This window comes from Podarcis gaigeae (assembly GCF_964106915.1).
Source record: "Podarcis gaigeae genome assembly, chromosome: 12".
NCBI classification, from domain to species: Eukaryota; Metazoa; Chordata; class Lepidosauria; order Squamata; family Lacertidae; genus Podarcis; species Podarcis gaigeae.
Window position 1 is genome coordinate 1920666 of NC_139688.1, and position 20093 is coordinate 1940758.

Sequence of the window (20093 nt, forward strand, 5' to 3'; positions counted from 1 at the left end):
TTGGGTTTGAGTATGCTTTCAGAAAGTGTGAATCGGATAGGGTTAGGGTCGTCTGGTCCCACCTCCTGCAATGCAGGAATCTCAGCTGAAGCATCCAGGACAGAGCCCCCCACCTCTCAAGGAAGACTGTTCTACTGTCAAACAACTCTTATTGTCAGAAGGTTCTTCCTGAGGTTTAGTCGGAATGTTCTTTCTTGTAACTTGAAGCCATTGGTTTGAGTCCTCTCCTCCAGAGTAGGAGAAAACACTGTCCATAGGACAGCCCTTGGGATATTGGAAGATATTTTGTTTTTAAGCAGCAGGGGATATGAAATCTAGAAGCCATCTCCCTTCCACACTCACTCTCATAGTAGAAGCACCTTCCTGTTTCTCAACATGGAAGTAATAATTTCAGTTACTGTGTGGAGTATTCTTTCTAACTGCATGAATTCACAGAAACATCCCACAGCAAGAAGCCTTTGCCTTTCGCTGCACTATGTCACCTGCAGTTGATTTCCCTTCTCATGTGGGGGCAACTTTCAGAAATCCAAATTCCAGGCAGAACAATGAGGGATTGTCCCACCATGAGATAGGAGCCTAAAATGAGTTGTACAGCTGGAACAGGCGATGGTGCGTCTAGTTGTTCTCACAGTGGTCAACCAGATGTCCCTTAGGGATGACACCCACAAGCAGGGCCCGAGTGCAACAGCAGCCCTCCACCCCGGCCCCCAGTAATGGGTGCCCTGCACCCTGGTCCCTCACAGTGGAAGTGGAGGATATGGCTAGTAGCCATTGTCCTCCAGGAGTTCATCTCATCCTTTCTTAAAGCCAACCTGGCTGCCGGTTATCCCCACCTCTTATGACATTTCTGCACTGAGAGGGAACAGGCTTTCCAAATGGACACCTTCCACCTGAACCTAGGGAAAGATGGTGCCTGTGGCTTGGGCCCCATCCACCTTTCCTTTGCTATGGTTTAGCCCCCATTATCCCCAGTCCCCACCAAAACTCATTGCACTTTGATGTCACCACATTTCAACATAGTATATGCATTTTTGTACACCTTACTTACGGTTTCCCATTGGGGCATCTGCTTAGCCACTGTGAGAAGAAGATGCTAGACCCGATGGGCCATTGGTCTCATCCAGCAGGCTCTTCTTAACGCTCTTCTGTTCAATCAAGTTGGGTATTTTATTGCTTCTTCATTACAGTATTACTTATTGCATATTCTGGATTCTGTAGTGATGGACCTGCTCCAAGACCTTTGGGAAGACTACAAAAATATTACAAATAACTATTTATTATTTATTTATATCCCAACCCCCCCCCTTTACTCCACTGAGCTCAATGCAGTGCACATGGTCCTCCCCTTCCTCATTTGATCCCCACAACGACCCTGTCAGGTAGGTCAGGCAGAAAGGCAGTGACCGGCCCCTAAGGCCACACCCAGTGAGCTTCAGGGATTTGAACCCTGGTCTTAGACCAATGCTCCAACCACTACACCACACAAGCATTTGCAGGATTAAGAATGTGGGGGAAGGAAGGAGACTTTCACCCACCTGCAAGCATCCCCTCCACATCTAGTCTCACACCCCCAATAGGCTCCAAGGCAGAAGCCAAGTCCAAAGGAAAGGAATCCCAGAATCTTAGAGTCAGAAGGGACCCCGGGGGTCATCTAGTCCAACCCCCTGCAATGCAGGAATCCCTGCTAAAGCATCCCTGGCAGCTGCCCACCCAACCTCTGCTTAGAAACCTCCAAGGAAGGAGAGAAGGAAATCATGTCTTTCTTTATCATGGGTCCCACAAATTTACAATGAACCTCTCTCAAGTTTGCACTTTTGAGGACCCGTGTCCCAGGGGTGTTGGGTTTGCTGATCAAAGGCTGTTTGTATCTAATGTGTTATGTTGTAACAAACGTCCCAGGGGCAGAAGTGGTGGCTCAGATCCCGTTGGAAAGAAGACAGCGCACCAGATTCTGGTATGTGTTCCCCCACTGAGTTTGACACCCTGCTGCATTGGGTGGGGAATATCATATACAGGGCTGCCATGTGTCCTCTTTTTCCAGTAGAAGTCGGCAAATGTGTCCTCTTTTTTGCTCCTCAAAATGTGTGTGTGTGTGTGTGTGTGTGTGTGTTCCATATAGAAAGCTACATTTGTTACTCAACAATCATATTCCAATTTAGCAACACTAATGATTCTCCACTTACCCAACATCAATGTTTATAACCCAGATGATATACAATTGTGTTTTAAGGTCCCATCTTATCAAATTTCATCCTCTCAAACATGTTTATTAATATAGTCTGCTATTTTCGGTCTTCCGGTCTTCTGCCACTCAGAATATGTCAGTGCGGAACGAATCACTCTGATCAAAGCAAAGCTGGCAGGAGCAAGAGAGGAGAGTGCCAGGACTAGACACACCCGCAGAAAGCCTCACAAAGGTCTGTGAGGTGTCGAGAAGCCCGGCAGAAGAGCCATTCTCCTGCTTTCCCCCCAAAACCCAGAGCCGAAAGGTGGTGTGCTGGTCCCAGGGGTAACCCATGAAAGGCGGTCCAGAATCTGAAGGTTCCTCTAGGAGTCAGTCCAACAGGACCAGGGCAGGACACGAGGCAGGCAACCAGGCAAGGACAGGGACAGGATCTCAGGCAGGATCTGGCACACAGCAATGTTGCTCCCGCAACCTGGGGCGGGGTCCAACAGCCTTTTATCTTTGTCAGGGTAGGGGGCCGGTCCTGATCACTCAGCGACTCACCTCCCTGTTTCGACAGAAGGCGAGCACTTCTCCTGCGAGTACTCAGGTCTCTCCTTCTCTCAAATCTTTTTTTATTATTATTAAATTTTGACATAAATATATTTCACAAACGTACAAAAGACAAAATGAAAAAGAAAAAACAGAAAAAGAGAAAGAAAAAAGAAAAGAAAAGAAAAAGAGAAAGAGAAAAAAAAGAAATACATGAAATACATACAACTTTAAATGACATTGATCGACTTCCCTTTATCTCGATTTCAGAAAATATTACCTTGTTTATCTATCTGCTGTGTCTATTCCTTAATAAAACTTTTTACGTAGTAAGCGTTATCTCATGCCTACTTTGATTTCTGTAAGTACATATGTGTTTCTGATCAACATTTTGATTTTCCCCTTGTCTCTATATCCATATATATCCTAAATTTATCCCATTCATTGTTAAATTTTGCACTTCTTTGGTTTCTTATTTTCTGTGTCAATTTAGCCAACTCCAAATAATCGGATAATTTAAGTTGCCACTCCTTTAGTGTTGGGATTTTTGGTGTTTTCCAGTACTGTGCTATGAGGGTTCTGGCGGCCACCGTTGCATATTGAAAAAAGGTTCTATCTTCTTCTTTGATATCCTTACCAATTATCCCCAGCAGGAAGGCTTCGGGTTTTTTAACAAACGTATATTTAAGAATTTTTTTTAATTCATTATAGATGGATTCCCAAAATTTTTTGAGAATCTCGAACGTCCACCACGTATGGATGAAATCGCCCTCCTTGCTCTTACATTTCCAACACAGTTTATCGCCCGTTCTATACATTTTATGTAGTTTTACCGGCGTTATGTACCATCTGTACATCATCTTATACATGTTTTCCTTTAGTGTCGTGCATGCTGAGAAATTCATATCTTTACACCACAGTGCCTTCCATTTGTCAAACTCTATGTTGTACCCTAGGTCTACCGCCCACTTCACCATCACATCCTTTACTTCCTCGTCCTTGGTGTCCCACTCAAGCAACTGGTTGTACATTTTTGATAATAATTTTGTTTTACTTTCTATTATTTCAATCTGAAATCTAGATTTCTTGTCATTTATTCCGATCTTATTATCTTCCCTCCACATTGAATTAATTTGATGGTATTGAATCCAGCCAGTCAGCTTGCTTTTTATTTCTTCGTAAGGTCTAATCCTCCACTCGGATTCTGTTTTGGTTAGTAAATCTTCATATGTCCATCTTTCCCCCTCAATGTTTAATTTTTTAATTGTTAAAATGTCTATTGGTGATAACCACCAGGACGTTTTCTGCTCCAACAATTTTTTATTCCTTTCCCACACTTCCAGCAGTGGCCCTCTGAAAATGTGATTAGAAAAACCTTTATGAACCCTTCCTTTGTCTCGCCATAAATAGGCATGCCAACCGAATCTTAGATTAAACCCCTCTAGATCTAACAAGTTTTTGTTTTTGATGACAATCCAGTCTTTTACCCAACAAAGACATGCAGCTTCGTAATATAACCTCAAATTTGGAACCGCAAGACCACCCCTATCTCTTTGGTCTGTGAGCAATTTAAATCTAATTCTTGGTCTCTTCCCCTGCCAAATGAATTTAGAAAGTAATCTCTGCCATTCTTTGAATATTGAGGTTCCTCTAATTATCGGTATATTCTGGAATAGGAAGAGTAATTTAGGTAGTAAGCTCATTTTAATCGCCGCCATTCTCCCCAACCACGAGAGATGCATTCTATTCCATGTATCCAAGTCCTTCATTATTTCTTTCCATGTTTTCTTGTAGTTGTTTTCAATCATATTTATATTTTTCATAGTTAACCAGATTCCAAGGTATTTTACTTTTTTAGTTATTTTAATTCCAGTTTGACTTTCAAGATCGTTTTTGGTTTCTTCTTCCATATTTTTGGTCATTATTTTGGTTTTTGCTTTGTTCAATTTAAATCCGGATAATTTTCCAAATTCCTCTAGTAGCTTTAACACTTTGCCGACGCTCTCTTTTGGTTCTTCCAATGACAGCATAAGATCGTCTGCATATGTTTTCAGTTTATATTCTTTCGCTCCTATTTTTATGCCACGGATCTCTGGGGTTTTTCTTATCTTGTTTGTGATTATCTCTAAAACCATGATAAACAACAGCGGTGACAGAGGGCACCCCTGTCGAGTGCCTTTTGCTATTTCAAACTGTTCTGTCAGGGTATTGTTAATAATTAATCTAGCTCTTTGTTGTGTGTAGATTGCTCTAACTCCTTCCAGGAATGTGCCATCTATCCCTGATCTTTCCAGGCACTTTATCAGAAAACCCCAGGAGACATTGTCGAAAGCCTTCTCGGCATCGATGAACATTAAAGCAGCGGGAATTTCATTATGACATTCTAAATATTCAATAATGTCTATTGTATGTCTAATGTTATCTTTTATTTGTCTGTTGGGAAGGAAACCGGCCTGGTCAATATGAATGAGATTAGTTAAACACTTTTTAAGTCTGTGTGCCATTATATCTGCGAAGATCTTGTAGTCGTTATTCAATAATGAAATCGGTCTGTAATTCTTGATGTTAAGTTTGTCTGAATCTGGTTTCGGGATCAACGTGATATAGGCTTCTTTCCAGGATGCTGGCATTTTTCCTCCTCTTAGTATCTCGTTGATTACGTCACATAGTACTGGTGTTATGTATTCCTCTAGGACCTTGTAATACTTGGCAGATAACCCATCTGGGCCTGGGGCTTTCCCCATGTGATGGCCTGGGATTCCGATTCAGAGGCTGAACCAGAGGAATCCCAGCCTGCACAGGAGTCCCCGCCTCCAGGGCCGGCTGAACTGGGGCAAGGCCTAGATTCTGAGGAGCCTGCACCTGTGTCAGATCCTCAGGAGCAGGCACCAGGTGAAACCCTTCTGGCCCCAGAGGTGCTTGAGGACTCAGTGGCTACAGGTGAGCCTCCTCCGGGGCCCAGTAACCCTTCGGCCTCTCCTGAACTACAGAGGCTTAGGGCAGAGGGGCGAAGGGAACTGGTTGCTCCCAGGAGGAGTGCTCGCCTTAAGGCCAGAGGAGGCGGGGCTCCTGGGGGCCGGGACCGCCCCTGGCCTTAGAAGAAGATAAAGGTCAGTCAGCCCGGTCCCAGGTTGCGGGAGCAACGTCGTTGTTGGCTTCACACCTTCCAGTGTTCCTGTTCCCTGCTCGGCCTCCTGTTCCTGACCTTCCAGCGTTCCTGTTCCCTGCCTGGCCTCCTGCTTCTGATCTTCCAGCGCTCCTGTTCCCGCCCGGTTCCCAGCTTCTGACCTTCCAGCGTTCCTGTTCCCTGCCCAGCCTTCTGCTTCTGACCTCCCAGCGTTCCTGTTCCCCGCCCGGCTCCCTGTTTCGGACCTCGCCTCTCATCTCGTGAACTCTGACTACGATCACGGTACCTTTCCCCCGGGACCAGCACACCCCAGTTTCATCCTTTCTCAAATCTTAGTCTCTGCAGCTCGGGAGACGTCGGTGGGTGACTAGACCCAGAGGCCACCTCAGCCTCCCCTGACCCAACTGGTAGTGGAGCAGCTGGAAGTAATGGCCCAACTGAAGGCAATGAGGTCATCCCCGCATCTGGAGCCAGGGCAGGCTCAGACCCCTGACTCGGTCCAGCTGGTGTTTGTTGCAGGGGAACCTCTGTAGACTGGGACTCTTCAGGATCAGGCCCCAGACTTGGTTCAGATGATGCCTGAGGCAGAGGATCTGGTGCAGACTGAGTCTCCTCTGGTTCCGAGTCCAAGCCTGAGTCCCAGGCCATCACAGGTGGAGGGGGAGCAGTTGAGAGTGCTGCCAGCTAAACCGCGGCTTCACCAGCCGAAGTCACAGGCTTGGATGGTTGGAAAAAGGCTTCTTCTGCCCATGGCGGTGCTTGTGACAGAGTCTGGAAATGGAGTTGGGACCTCTCCTCTCTCCTCTCTCCTGACCCTCCTCTGAAAGAATCATGTGGTGGGAATGGTGAAGGTTGGACCATTTGTGAGCCACAGTTGGCAGTGGCATGGCATGGAGCAGGGGGGCCATGGCCCCGGGTGCAAAATTCTGAGGGGATGCAACCAGGTGCCCCCATGCAAGGACAGGCTTCCACGGGGATCCCTGCCCTGATCTGGCAAAGGTGGCAAAACAGCTCAGGACCACAATGAGCAGGTGCAGACGGAGGGAGGATTCGGCTGCCTAGGCCTACATCAGCTGGTTGGGCTCCCCTCTGCACGGGCAGGTAGGCAGCGCAGGGCTGCCCCACTTGGCTCCGGTGAGTGGGGGGCCCTCTGGTGGTGTCAAAATGAGGGATCCTTCCAGAGCACCCTAGCAGGTGCATTTCAGGGACCAACCCTTCTTCTGATAGGAAATGCTTAGGGGGAGGACGAAACGGGGGGTTTGAGGAAGGTCAGTTGGCGGAGAGTGAGAAATGTCACTATTTTCAGCTGAGGGATGTTGGATGGTATGGTATGAGTCTGGCCAACCAAGGGTTTTCCATAATAAGGACTGGGTTTGCATTGTCATCTCTCGGTTGGACTACTGCAAAGGGCTATAAACTGAGAGTCCCTTGAAAGCTGTTCATTCCTGGATTCCCAGACATCTTCCTAATTCCTATCCAGACAATGGTAAGATTTACTCACATTCAGTTCACAGTATGATCCTGAAGGCAGGCTTTTGGTTTTAGTTACAGGGAAAGGTGAAGGTTCATCCTCTAGTGAGGGATGAGCCCATGTGCTGCTGACTGAGGGACAAAACGCTGTTGCTGTATGTAGGTTTTATTTATTTATTGTTTTATATCTTATATTTTGGAAATGTACATTGGAGCCTTAGCTTCACGGTCTGTCCTTCCAGGGAGCACTCAGGGCTGATTTCCTTAAGAATGGATACGTTTGATCTTCTTGCAGTCCATGGGACTCTCCAGAGTCTCCTCCAGCACCAGAATTCAAAAGCATCCATTCTTCGGCGATCAGCGTTCTTTATGGTCCAGCTCTCACTTCCATACATCACTACTGGGAAAACCATAGCTTTTACTATACGGACCTTTGTTGGCAAGGTGATTCTCTGCTTTTTTAAGATGCTGTCTATGTTTGACATTGCTTTTCTCCCAAGAAGCAGGCGACTTTTAATTCCATGGCTGCTGTCACCATCTGCAGTGATCACGGAGCCCAAGAAAGTAAAATCTCTCACTGCCTCCATTTCTTCCCCTTCTATTTGCCAGGAGGTGATGGGACCAGTGGCCATGATCTTCGTTTTTTTGATGTTGAGCTTCAGACCATATTTTGTGCTTTCCTCTTTCACCCTCATCAAAATGTTCTTTAATTCCTCCTCACTTTCTGCCATCAAGGTTGTGTCATCTGCATATCTGAGGTTGCTGTTATTTCTTCCGGCAATCTTAATTTCCAGATAGGGATTCATCCAGCCCAGCCTTTCACATGATGAATTGCTGCAGCTAGAGAAGGCCATTTGCACTCTGCACCTGCTCAGAGATGCTCCCTCCAGCTGGGCAACATCTCATCCTGCTCACAGAATCATAGAATTGTCGAATCGCAAAGTTAGAAGGGACCCTGAGGGTCAGCTGGTCCAACCCTATTCAAGGCAGGAATCTCAACTAAAGCATACATAACCGATGGCCACCCAACCTCTTTTTGCTGCTGCATCTCACTATTGAGTCGCGTTAAGCTTGGAGTCCACTAAGACCCCCTAGATTCTTCTCACATGTACTACTGGCAAGCCAGGTTGTCCCCCATTCTTATGTTCTCACAGCTCCATCCATTGAATGGCAGCAGCTCTCAGATCAAGCATCTTCTTCCTGTTAGTGTAGTCTAAAAAAAGGCTTGAAATGATCCTTGCATAGTTTTGCCCCTAGCAACAAGTTTTATCCCAGCAACAGGTCTTCCCCAGCAACAGAGTTTCCTAGTCCAACCCCCTGCTATGCAGGACTCTCATCTAAAGCTTCCATGACTGGTGGCTACCTAACCAGTGTTTGAAACTCCCGTTGTTCTAGGCGCATTTTGTGACAGGGAATTTCATTGGCGCAAGCAGTTTCTGAGCTCTGGGCGCAGTACTGCACCTCAGATTTCAGGTTAAAACTGCAGAGTGGAAGGAAAGTAGGACATTTTTCTGCCTCCCCACTTCCAGCTATTCTCTGAAGAGTATATAGATAAATAGAGAATGGTCTCAGATGTAGAAGAAGATGTTTGTGGACTCCACAGAGGGGAGGAGGGAGGTCAGAGAATTCAGAGAATATTTCATTATTGTATTCTAAGTTTGAATGTCAAATCATAAAGGTAAAATTAATTTGAAAAAATATTTTAAAAAGAAAGAAAAGGGACAGGGAAGAAGGGAGGACTCCCCCCTCACGTGTAATGGATCCCCCGGGGATCCAATGAAAGAATGTGGTTGGTCAAGGAAGAATCGGAACTGTGTATCGTCCTTCTTGGCAAGGCTGGTGTGGGGAAAAGTGCCACAGGGAACACCCTCCTCGGACGGGAGAAATTTCACTCGGCTTTTTCATCTAAGCCAACAACTCAGAAAGTTGAGAAGGAGAGTGGGGAATTTAAGGGCCAGAGGTTTTCTGTGATTGACACGCCCGCTGTCTCTAGTTCAGAATCTCTCAAACAGCACAAGCAAGAGATCAAAAACCTCTGCAAGTCCAGTCCTTACGTTCCGGTCTTGGTGATCACTGTGGGCCGTTTCACTCCGGAAGACAAGAAAACTGCTAAAATGGTCAAGAAGGTGTTTAAGAAGAAGTTTGGGGAGCGCATGCTTGTCTTGTTCACCCACAAAGAGGATTTGAAAGGTGAATCCTTGGAGGAATATGTGGAGAATTCCCAAAACAAGGCGCTCCTGAAACTGGTTAAGAAATGTGGGAATTGCTACATTGCTTTGAATAACAAGGCAGCTGGAGAAGAGAAGGAGGAGGCCTCCAAGCTGCTGATGGAAAAGCTCTGGGACGGATCAAGGCCCTGCAAAGAAAAAGGGAAAGAGGGGGGAAGGGGAAAGAATTGAAGGCTGCTCTTATATCCTCTAGTTCACAGTGTTTCATTTCTTTCTAAAATATGTGAGGCTTCCCTTGTGCCTAATCTGGAAGTTGCAATGAGTGCAGGATGCCACCATTGTTGACAGTAGGGTGCTTGTCAGCCTTGGACACCTGGGCCGAATTGCTGCCAGGCCAAGTTCAAGGTGTTGCTCTCAGGATATTAAGTCCTTAGCAGTTTGGGAGCAGTTTAGCCCTGAGATCGCCTGACCCCACATGTGGTCTCTGGATGCTTCGATTGGCAGAATGGGCACAGTTACAGATGCCACATAATATCTGTTCTGCATTGATAAGAAATGGTTCTTTTGGTGTGGCGGCACCAACACTCCCTGCATATCGACATCAGGCAGGCAACTTCGCTAACTTTTTTTTTGCCGCCTGCAAAAAACATTTTTGTTTAGACAAGGCTACTCACATATTTAGAATACTGATAGGTTGTAGTTTGTCGCTGGTTTTAATTTGTGGATGTTTTCATTGTTATTAATCATAATCCTGTTGTTTTATTCATTTTGCAAATTGCTTTGAGGTTTTCTACAATCAAGAGGTAAAGGAATTTTATGAAAATAATAACATAATTGTCTGCTGTTTCCTAAACCGCACGTAGTAGTGGATACATCAATCCACTTCCATTCTCTCAGTTTCTCATTTTTCCTGTCTTAAACTCTCTGGAAATGCATTGTTTTTATTTTTGAACCATTATGAAAGTTTAGCCATATTTTTGTGTCACTTTCTCCTAACAAACACCTTTGTAAATTACGTACATACTTTTGCAAGACACTGTCCCTAATAAAATGCATATTTGCATGTCATTTTCACAGTTATATGCATTCTTGTGAACTCTGGCTGGAGAACTGTGTTGCGAAATTCCACAAAGCGAGGATTTCAGAGATTGGCTGTGTTTCATTTTGTTTTGGAAAGTGGAAATTTATTATTTCCACCTTTCAATGGGAGCTGGATCAAACGGCCACCAACTGTTTTGGATCAGGGGTACATTTTGAATTTGGAGAGAGTGTGGTGGGAGGTAGGAGTCATAAAACTGCTGGCAGGGGTGTGGGGCAGAGCACTATGTGGCTGCCATGGGGAGGGCATGTCATAATGCAAAATTAGAGAGTGTCCGGTCATTGCTGCTTCAGTCTCTCTCCCTACCACCCAATCTTATGCCTGCTGTGTCCTGCTGGTCCTGATTGTGGACAGACAGCTTTCAAAGGCTTAAAAACCCTGTTTCCCCAAACACCAATCCTAAACCAAAGCATACAGTGCCATCCTGTATCCACTTCCTGGGAATAAGCCCCAGGAAACCAAAAGAGGCCTGTTCACATTTACTGCCCTACAGTCAAATAAATGTACAGTCAATTCTTATGAGTGCCTGGACACCAGGTCCTGCACAGCAAGAGACATGCTTGAACCTCTTCCCAAAGTTGTGATATTTTACCATTTGGGAAGGGAATTATTTAACACACATCTCCAGAAAACAATTCTTCTTCTTTTTTTCATATTCAAAAACAGGAGCAGAAAGCATATTTAACCCCCTTCCCCTGTCCCACTTACAACTTTGTACCAAATACTTTTCATTTTTCAATGGAAGCTGGATCAAATTTCTCCTGCATCTCTCATTCCACTTCCTTGTTCCTCAGACCCTTTAATCTGTCTGGTATTTGTAGGGCAGCCCCATGGGAAATCCTATTGAACTCGGTGGGACTTACTTCTGAGTAAACATGGTACGGCTTGCAGTGTGAAGCTGCCTAGTCTTTACCCAGTTACCTGGGAGTAAGCACCATTGAATACCGTGGGATTTACTTATGAATAGACGGCGCAAGACTCCATTTTCAATTAAGGAATACACACTCCCAGTGTTTCCTGAGAAATGGCTGGCAGCTGAAGCATTGCAATTACGGAATGGAAAGGGGATTGGTGACCTTTTCCTTCAAAATTATAGGAGGGGCTTTGTGCGCTGCCATCACCTTTTCCTCTGTTTGGTGCAGGAATTTTATTTTCAGGATAAGCAGGAGTCCATTTTTGCACCTACACACACCACTTTTAATTGTTCTCCGATACTTCGAGGGGAGGAAAAAGGAAAACCGGGACATTCCAGGATCAAATCAGAAACTGGGATGGCTTATGCAATTCCTGGGCTGTCCCTGGAAAACAGGGGCTCTTTCAGAACATGCATTCTCCCACCTCGTGGTCGGACTATCCCTGATTGAGATTTCAGAAGGCTCTCCCGGCTCAGGAGGACAAGAAAGGCAGAGAAAGCTGCAGGGAAACTATGGGAGTAAACAGCAAAAGCGAAAGCGAAATCTATGTGCTGTGGACCATTTCTGAGAATTTGCACTGTTAGAAATAACACCCTGCCTAGTGTGGGAAACCCCGATAGGCAGGAATTTTTCATATCAGTGGTTTCTATCTTCTGCGCCACCTTAAATGCAAAACAAGATAGCAGTTTCTCTCCTCTTTGCACAACAGCGCAGCAGAGACTTCACACTTTCATCGCACATGTTATGTTTGCTTTATGCTGCACGCAAACCTTATTTCACATGCATATATCTGGAGTGTGTTACACGAATTTATGTTGTTACAGAAATTACAGGGAGGCACATCTTTAAAGTTATTAAATGCTACAAATATTATGCCTGAATGTATCCTTTCGACTTGACAGCTCAGGGAAGATACCTAGTTTTATAAATCATATAAAATCAACCCCTTTGCCAATTTCCTCCATTCCAATGCCCTTTTCCCTTGGAAAAAGGACTCTTTCCCCTCCCACCTCCCACCATAATCCCTCAGACACATACACTCCTCCCTTCCCAGGAAATGCCCAGAGCTTATTGTTACCAAGGAAAGCTGAATCCCATCATCGATTTGGGATCTAGATACCAAGGGAATTGTACTTTGGGTGGTGGGCAATTAAGAGGTGTTAGCCTATGTTAATCTTGTTCTTGGGGACTTGCCCCAACATGTCTGTTTATGTTAACTGGGTATAACCCTCCCCTTTCTGGTGTTTTAGTGATGTAGCAATGATGTATTGATGATGGTGTCTGAACTGTATCCTGGGATATGGTGGCAACTCTTAAAAGTCAATGTCGCCCTTTGTTCAGGCTTCACTTGCTGCTGCTGTTGAACCTGTTGTGCAACAATAAAGGATCTAAGTCTACTAACTGATGTTTTGCTCCAAATTGCTTGGCTGGAATTTCCTTCTTTTACTGACCGCAGGGACCCACGGGGGACTGGTACCCCGACGAGCTGGGCTGCTGAGTAGTCTCTCAACCCAGAATTTTCTTTAACAGATGGTGCCCCACGTGGGGCTAGCGGTTCTCCTGTGTGGTTTGGCAGGAATTCTTGAATTTTCCAGCATTCACCAGGCAAGCTTAAAGGTAAAGGTAAAGGTACCCCTGCCCGTACGGGCCAGTCTTGACAGACTCTGGGGTTGTGCGCCCATCTCACTTAAGAGGCCAGGGGCCAGCGCTGTCCGGAGACACTTCCGGGTCACGTGGCCAGCGTGACATCGCTGCTCTGGCGAGCCAGAGCCGCACACGGAAACGCCGTTTACCTTCCCGCTGGTAAGCGGTCCCTATTTATCTACTTGCACCCGGAGGTGCTTTCGAACTGCTAGGTTGGCAGGCGCTGGGACCGAGCAGCGGGAGCGCACCCCGCCGCAGGGATTCGAACCGCCGACCTTTCGATCGGCAAGTCCTAGGCGCTGAGGCTTTAACCCACAGCGCCACCTGCGTCCCATACCAGGCAAGCTTAGCCTGGGGAAATTGTCCTCATCTCAGGCCATACTGCACAGGCGTAACCACAGAGGTAAGCCCCAAGAAAGGGTGGGCAATTTGCTCTTGGATCATTTAACAGAAAGCAGAGTAGAAAGCTGAGTCATAGAATCGTAAAGTTGGAAGAGACACCCAAAAGGTCATCTAGCCCAACCACCTGCAATGCAGGAAACTCAGCTCAAGCATCCATGATAGATGGCCCTCCGACCTCTGCTTAAAAACCTCCAGGGAAGGAGCACCACCTCCAGAGGGAGACTGTTCCACGGTCAAACTGCTCTTACTGTCAGAAAGTTCTTCCTGATGTTTAGTCAGAACCTCCTTTCTCATAACCTGAAGCCATTGGTTTGAGTCCTCCCCTCCAGAGAAGAAGGAAACAATCTTGTTCTCCCTCCCATGGGACAGCCCTTCCGATATTTGAAGATGGCTCTCCTATCTCCTCTCAGTCTCCTCTTTTCCAGGCTAAACATCCCCAACCTCATCAACTGTTCCTCCCAAGGCTTCGTCTCCAGACCCTTGATCATCTTGGTCACCCTCCTCTGCCCACCTTCCAGCTTGTCAACATCCTTCTTAAATTGTATTGCCCAGAACGGGATACAGGATTCCAGGTGTGGTCTGACCAGGTGTGGCCTGGCACCTGGAAAGCAACAGCATTCTGGTTGCAACCGGCTTTCTCCTGTTGTGAGGAGACGGTCAATCAGTTCCTTCCTTAGCAGAGCACAAGCTTCACATGAGCCCACAGTGTGATGCAGGAGCAAAAAAGGCTAAGGCTATTCCAGGCTGCCTCCACTGAAGTCTAGTGTCCCAATCAAGGGCAGTAATGCGTCTATAGCACATGGTCTGACTCTGTATAAGGCTGCCTTATACATAGTTCCTGTGTTACTCTAGTCTGCTTGGCATTCTGAATACCCTAGCTGCTGAGAATCACAAGTGTGGATGAGGCCATTGTGCTTACGTCTTGCTTGTGAGCTCCCTGTCGGGGCACCTGGTTTCCAGGTCCGTCTTTTGCCTGATCCATCAGCCGGGCTCTTTTGATGCTCTTTTGGTCCCCTTTTACAGATGGGTAACTGGATGAATCAACTGAGAAGAAAACACTTTCAGTTTCCACTGCTGAGCGTATGTCAAATTTTCAGCTATTAATGTGCCCCCCAAACCTGCATCAGCTCTGAGAGGGACAGGGAGAGTCAGAGGCTGCCAGAAGTTGCAGAGAGAAACAGCCAGACCAGGAAGACCCCCAGGCTGACAAAACTGCCCAGCAGAAGTCAAGGTAGTGAAAACACCCCTCTGTTCTGCTGGAATTAAGCAGAGGGGGGGATCCCTCCTGCAGGAGGAAATTGGGAGGGGGATTGGGGGGGGATATTTTGCAGATGCCACAATGGGCCTTCTGCACTTGGTTTTGTAGGGGCGGTTGGTGGTTGGAGGCAAGGTCTGCCCTCCTGGGTGATGCTCTAAAAGGAAGGGGAAAGGGGGGCACGATCCATGCCAAGGATTCACCCCTTTCTGTTTTTATATAATTTTTATTAAATTTTCTGTTTTACAATTGAAAATACTCATTTTAAATCCTTAAAATAGCAATGACTTCCCTTCTTCTCTTTCCATGGTTCATTTTACATATCATAAATCCCTGCATATTTTACAAAAACTAAACCATTCAGTATTCCATTATTGCATCCATCCAGACTTATTTACACTGCTGAATTTATCTTTATGCCGCCAGCATTTTCAGCTGTACACAATTATTTCTCATATATTCAATAAACAGTTTCCTATCTTCTCTAAACGTATGTTCTTCTTGTTCTCTTACTCTGTACATTAAGTCTGCAAGTTGTGCATATTCAGTCAACTTAAGCTGCCATTCTCCTTTGGTTGGGACCTCGCTCGTTTTCCATTTTGGCGCTAACAAAACACGGGCCGCAGTGGTGGCACACATAAACAACCTTTTCTGACACCTGGGAATTTCAGTCTGAATTATCCCCAACAGAAAGGACTCGTCTTTTGTTTCCCAGTCTAATAACAGATTATACATTTTAAACAAAAGTTTCTCTTTGTTTCATAGAAGTTCTTTTTTGAATTGTGAGCTTTGGTGCGAAAAACCATTCTTCCTATCTACTTTAAACATTTCATGTGACCGATGGTATTGCAACCAATCCGTAATATGGCTCCTTACATTTTCCATTGATTTCAACATTCCTTGTTTTGCTAGAGAGGACATGCAAGGGGATGTTTGGTCCAGCCAGTCGAAACTTCCTGTTCCTCCTGGCCTGGAGCATCCTTCCTTGCTGTGACTAGTGGGTGGGAGTGACCTTTCCAGACGTGGTAAAAGGCCAAGTCACCCTGCCGCCTTTCTCTTTCCTCCCCTTTTTGTCCTGCCTGCTTCCTGCCTCCCCTGGACTGGACTGCTGGCTGCCATAGCAGTCCCTCCGGTCATCTCCCATATGGGGTAAACCTGTTTGTACATGTTTGTAACTTTAAGCCTTAAGCCTGCCTTCAGGGATCACACTGTGCTCGGCCGGATCATATGTAAAACTACTTTTCGTTACTTATGAATAAGACTGTGGTGTCTTTATTCTTTTAGGAGGGATTCAAAAGGGTCTTACCAGGAATATTAGAACATACAGTGGTGCCTCGCAAGACGAAATTAATCCATTTCGTATAGCAGTTTTTTCGTCTTGCGAAGCAAGCCCATTGACAGCTTAGTGGATTAGCGCTATTAGCGGTTTAGCGGCTTTTAGTGATCAGCTGTTAAGCGGCTTAGTGGCTTAGGGAAAGGGGGGGAAAGGGGGGGAACCGCAGGAACTCGCAAGACAATTTCGTCTTGCGAAGCAAGCCCATAGGGAAATTCGTTTTGCGAAGCACCTCCAAAATGGAAAACCCTTTCGTCTAGCGGGTTTTCCGTCTTGCGAGGCGTTCGTCTTGCGGGGCACCACTGTATCTCAATCTAGACAAGCCAGATTGAATTGCTAGTTGTCTTAAGAAACTCACACGAATTTGCAACCAGCTGTGTCAGAAGCGGACTGCACTCTGCTAAGTGAAGAAACTTGCTAGCACAAGTTAGGAAGGATATTAATACACAATATATTCTCTCCTGCCACCCTGAACAGTCCCACAAGACCATCTAGTCCAACCCCCACAACGCAGGAATCACATCTAAAGGATCCATGACAGATGGCCACCCAGCCTGTTTAAAAACCTACAAGGAAGGAGATTCCACCACCTTCTGAGGGAGTCTGTTTAGCATCAAACAGTTCTTGCCTTCAGAAAGTTCCTCTTGAGGCTTAGTTAGAATCTCCTTTTTTGTAAATCAAATCCACTGGTTTGGATCCTGCCCTCCGGAGAAATAGAAAACAAGCTTGCTCCCTCTTCGGTGTGGCTAGAATGTAGAAGGGGCGTTCTCAGGTGAAGTCATTCGGTTTAGAGTTTGATTTGTAGCCATGTTTACCCAGAACTGAGCTTATCTGCAAACGTTCTTGCCTTGTACAACAAGTGGGAATGGAAGGACCTCTAAGTTTTGGTTCTTCCAGTTTCTATAATTCCCTTTTGGACAACAACTGGTCCCATCACCTCCTGGCAAATAGAAGGAGAAGAAATGGAGGCAGTGAGAGATTTTACTTTCTTGGGCTCCATGATCACTGCAGATGGTGACAGCAGTCACAAAATTAAGAGACGCCTGCTCCTTGGGAGAAAGGCGATGGCAAACCTAGACAGCATCTTAAAAAGCAGAGAATCATCTTGCCAACAAAGGTCCATATAGTTAAAGCCGTGGTTTTCCCAGTAGTGATGTATGGAAGTGAGAGCTGGACCATAAAGAAGGCTGATCGCCAAAGAATGGATGCTTTTGAATTCTGGTGCTGGAGGAGACTCTTGAGAGTCCCATGGACTGCAAGATGATCCAACCTCTCCATTCTGAAGGAAATCAGCCCTGAGTGCTCACTGGAAGGACAGATCCTGAAGCTGAGGCTCCAGTACTTTGGCCACCTCATGAGAAGAGAAGACTCCCTGGAAAAGACCCTGATGTTGGGAAAGATGGAGGGCCCAAGGAGAAGGGGACGACAGAGGACGAGATGGTGGGACAGTGTTCTCAAAGCTACCAGCATGAGTCTGACCAAACTGCGGGAGTCAGTGGAAGACAGAAGTGCCTGGCAATCCTGCTCAGCCCCTTTCTCCTCACCCTCCTTATCCCATGGCCTTCTTTTGAGACGTCAGCAAGCCTTGACTAAACCCTCCCAGTTCTATATCCGCAGCCTTAAAGGCTGGCCACTTGGCAAGCCGAGACGGAATCATAGAATTGTAGAGTTGGAAGAGACCCCCAGGGATGCAGGAATCTCAGCTCAAGCATCCCTGACAGATGGCCATCCAACCTCTGCTTCAAAACCTCCCAGGAAGCAGAGTCCACCACCTCCCAAAGGAGTCCATTCCATGGTTCAATGGCTCTTCTGATGTTGAGATGGAATCTCCTTCCTTGTCATTTGAATCCATTGGTTCAGGTCCTATCAAGGTGTGTGTGTGTGTGTGTCTCTCTCTCTCTCTGTGTGTGTGTGTGTGTGTGTGTGTGTGCGCGCGCGCACGCCTGTAATGATGCTGCCATCCCACAATCTCCCACAAAACCTTGCCTTTCATCCTCCTCCATTCCCCTCCTCCTCCTTGCCTAAGCTGGGAGCTCCTGAATGGCTGGTTTGTGTGAATGTGCCCTCAAAGCCCACACGCCATTTTGAGCCCTTCGTTGGAGGCATTGTGTGTCTGTGGGGGGGGGGAATGAGGGTTGTCTTTGGGTGGAACGGACTCCCTTGGAAAGTGGTGAACTCTCTCTCTCGTTGGAGGTTTTGAAGCAGAGCTTGGATGGCCATCTGCTTGAGTTGAGATTCCTGCATTGCAGAAGGTTGGGCAGGTCCCTTCCAACTCCACAACACTACGGTTCTGTGATTCCAGGCCACCCACCAGGGCCTCTAAGCCCCACTGGCCCACTGCCTTTTTGCTGCCATCCTCCAAAGAGGAGAGGGCAGGCCTGCCAGGCACCTGGTGGGTGCATGTGTGAGTCCACCCAGAGGACTGTAGTCAACCAAGCTCTCTAAGAGGAGACCTGTTGAGCCAGAGCGAGCCACGCCTATGGGCATCAATGGACAGACCCATTGCACGGGCTCCTGCCCAGAGCCGCTCTGTGTCAGCCGAACCCTCGGTCATCCACTCTCCTGTTTCTGTTTGATCTGCACTCCCTGCTGGATTGTAAAAGGGTCTGAACAGCCAGACGTCCAGCTTGGAGTCCCTACGGCAGCTGGAGGTCACGCCCAGCAGTGAGTCCACCTGCGAGACCCTCTCTCAATTCGGCAACACCGACTCCAGGGTAAAAAGCAAGCACACACCCCTTCCCCACCCCCTTCGCCACCCCGCAGGTCTCCTGCTCTCCGCCTGACACCCTTCTCCACGCCACCCCTCGTGTTTTCCCCCTCCCTCCCTTGCACCGCCTTCCCCATTGCCTGTGAGAAACCCACCCTGCAGTGTTGCCCACAAATGCACAGCACCCCCTGTATGTGTGGGAGCAAAGGGTTTTTGCTGGCAGTGGGGTCAGCACACAGCCCTTGTAAGCCAAAGGAGCCCAGAGGGAGAGAGGGTTGGGTGTGCTGGAAGTGAGCTTAGGAGGATCGAAGGGCAGCTGTTATCAGGGCATGCATGCGTTCTGAGTGGCACAGAGCTCTTCGACAGACACACACTATAGAAGCTGGAAATAGAGAAGGCGTATAGAAATAAAGAGATAATATATTTGTTAGATATTATCCTTCCTTACTCACATTTGTGAGTTCAGCAGAGTACATCCCCTTTGCTGAAAATAATAATAAGAAGGAAGCTGTTGATAAACTAGTGTTAGCCCTTTAATTTAAGCAATCCAGGATGGTTTATCACAGATTGGATTTCCTGGTGTTCCCCTTTCTCCCCCTCTTAAAACAATAAACACACAGTATTCTTATGAGTAAAGATAGATTTAGGTTCTCGCCCGGTTTCACAGCAGCAGTCCTGCACCAGGCTTAAAAGGTAGTTACAGACATATATGGTAGTTTAGTTTAAAGTGGAGTTTGAGCTGTTTCTCATACTGAGCGCATGTCCTACATCCCTAGTCATTGAAGAGAAGAGATGACAGAGATTGGAGATCAGGAATCAAGAGAGCGAGTAGGCCGGGGACGTGACCAGCTTATATAGGCTGCTCACCTTTACCTGGCTAGAGACAGTGGGAGTGGCTCTCCGAGGGAGGATTTCCTGTAGAGATCCAACTTCCCCCGTGTTTGCCTTTCTAGCAAACACATCTTGTTGGTTTGACTGCCTTGTAGACATCCCACCTGCTCTGCTGTGGCATGTCTCCGGCATTACCTCAAAAGCAATTGCTTCCCATTAGTTTCAGTTCCCTGGTTCAAGCCACCATCCTTGGAGGAAGGATTTTGGGCTTGAGCCATGATGCAGCAGCATCGAGGCCCCCCCCCCTGTCCTGTGGACAAGACGGAGAACCTTTAAGCCGTGACTACCCCTCCAAAGCAATGACCCCAGCTCCCCGGGCTGCTCCCTCCCTTTCTCTTTCCCCAGGAGGAGGAGGTTGTCCGCGAGA

General features: G+C 46.8%; 4 protein-coding genes and 1 pseudogene across 5 annotated transcripts in view; 2 read left to right on the forward strand and 3 right to left on the reverse strand.

The window, feature by feature from the left end:
• LOC310827680 (uncharacterized protein) overlaps positions 1-20093 on the reverse strand; it is a 919426-nt gene that overhangs the window by 250600 nt on the left and 648733 nt on the right. The gene's annotated exons all lie outside the window — the stretch shown is intronic.
• The window catches only part of GIMAP8 (GTPase, IMAP family member 8), a 212140-nt gene that overhangs the window by 95475 nt on the left and 96572 nt on the right, over positions 1-20093 (forward strand). The gene's annotated exons all lie outside the window — the stretch shown is intronic.
• LOC310827821 (erythroblast NAD(P)(+)--arginine ADP-ribosyltransferase-like) overlaps positions 1-20093 on the reverse strand; it is an 840324-nt gene that overhangs the window by 89338 nt on the left and 730893 nt on the right. The gene's annotated exons all lie outside the window — the stretch shown is intronic.
• Positions 1-20093, reverse strand: part of LOC310827726 (GTPase IMAP family member 8-like) — a 59302-nt gene that overhangs the window by 18452 nt on the left and 20757 nt on the right. The window lies entirely within an intron of this gene.
• LOC310828585 (GTPase IMAP family member 5 pseudogene) lies at positions 9098-9846 on the forward strand (annotated as a pseudogene). The gene has a single exon. The product of its transcript is annotated as a GTPase IMAP family member 5 pseudogene (transcript).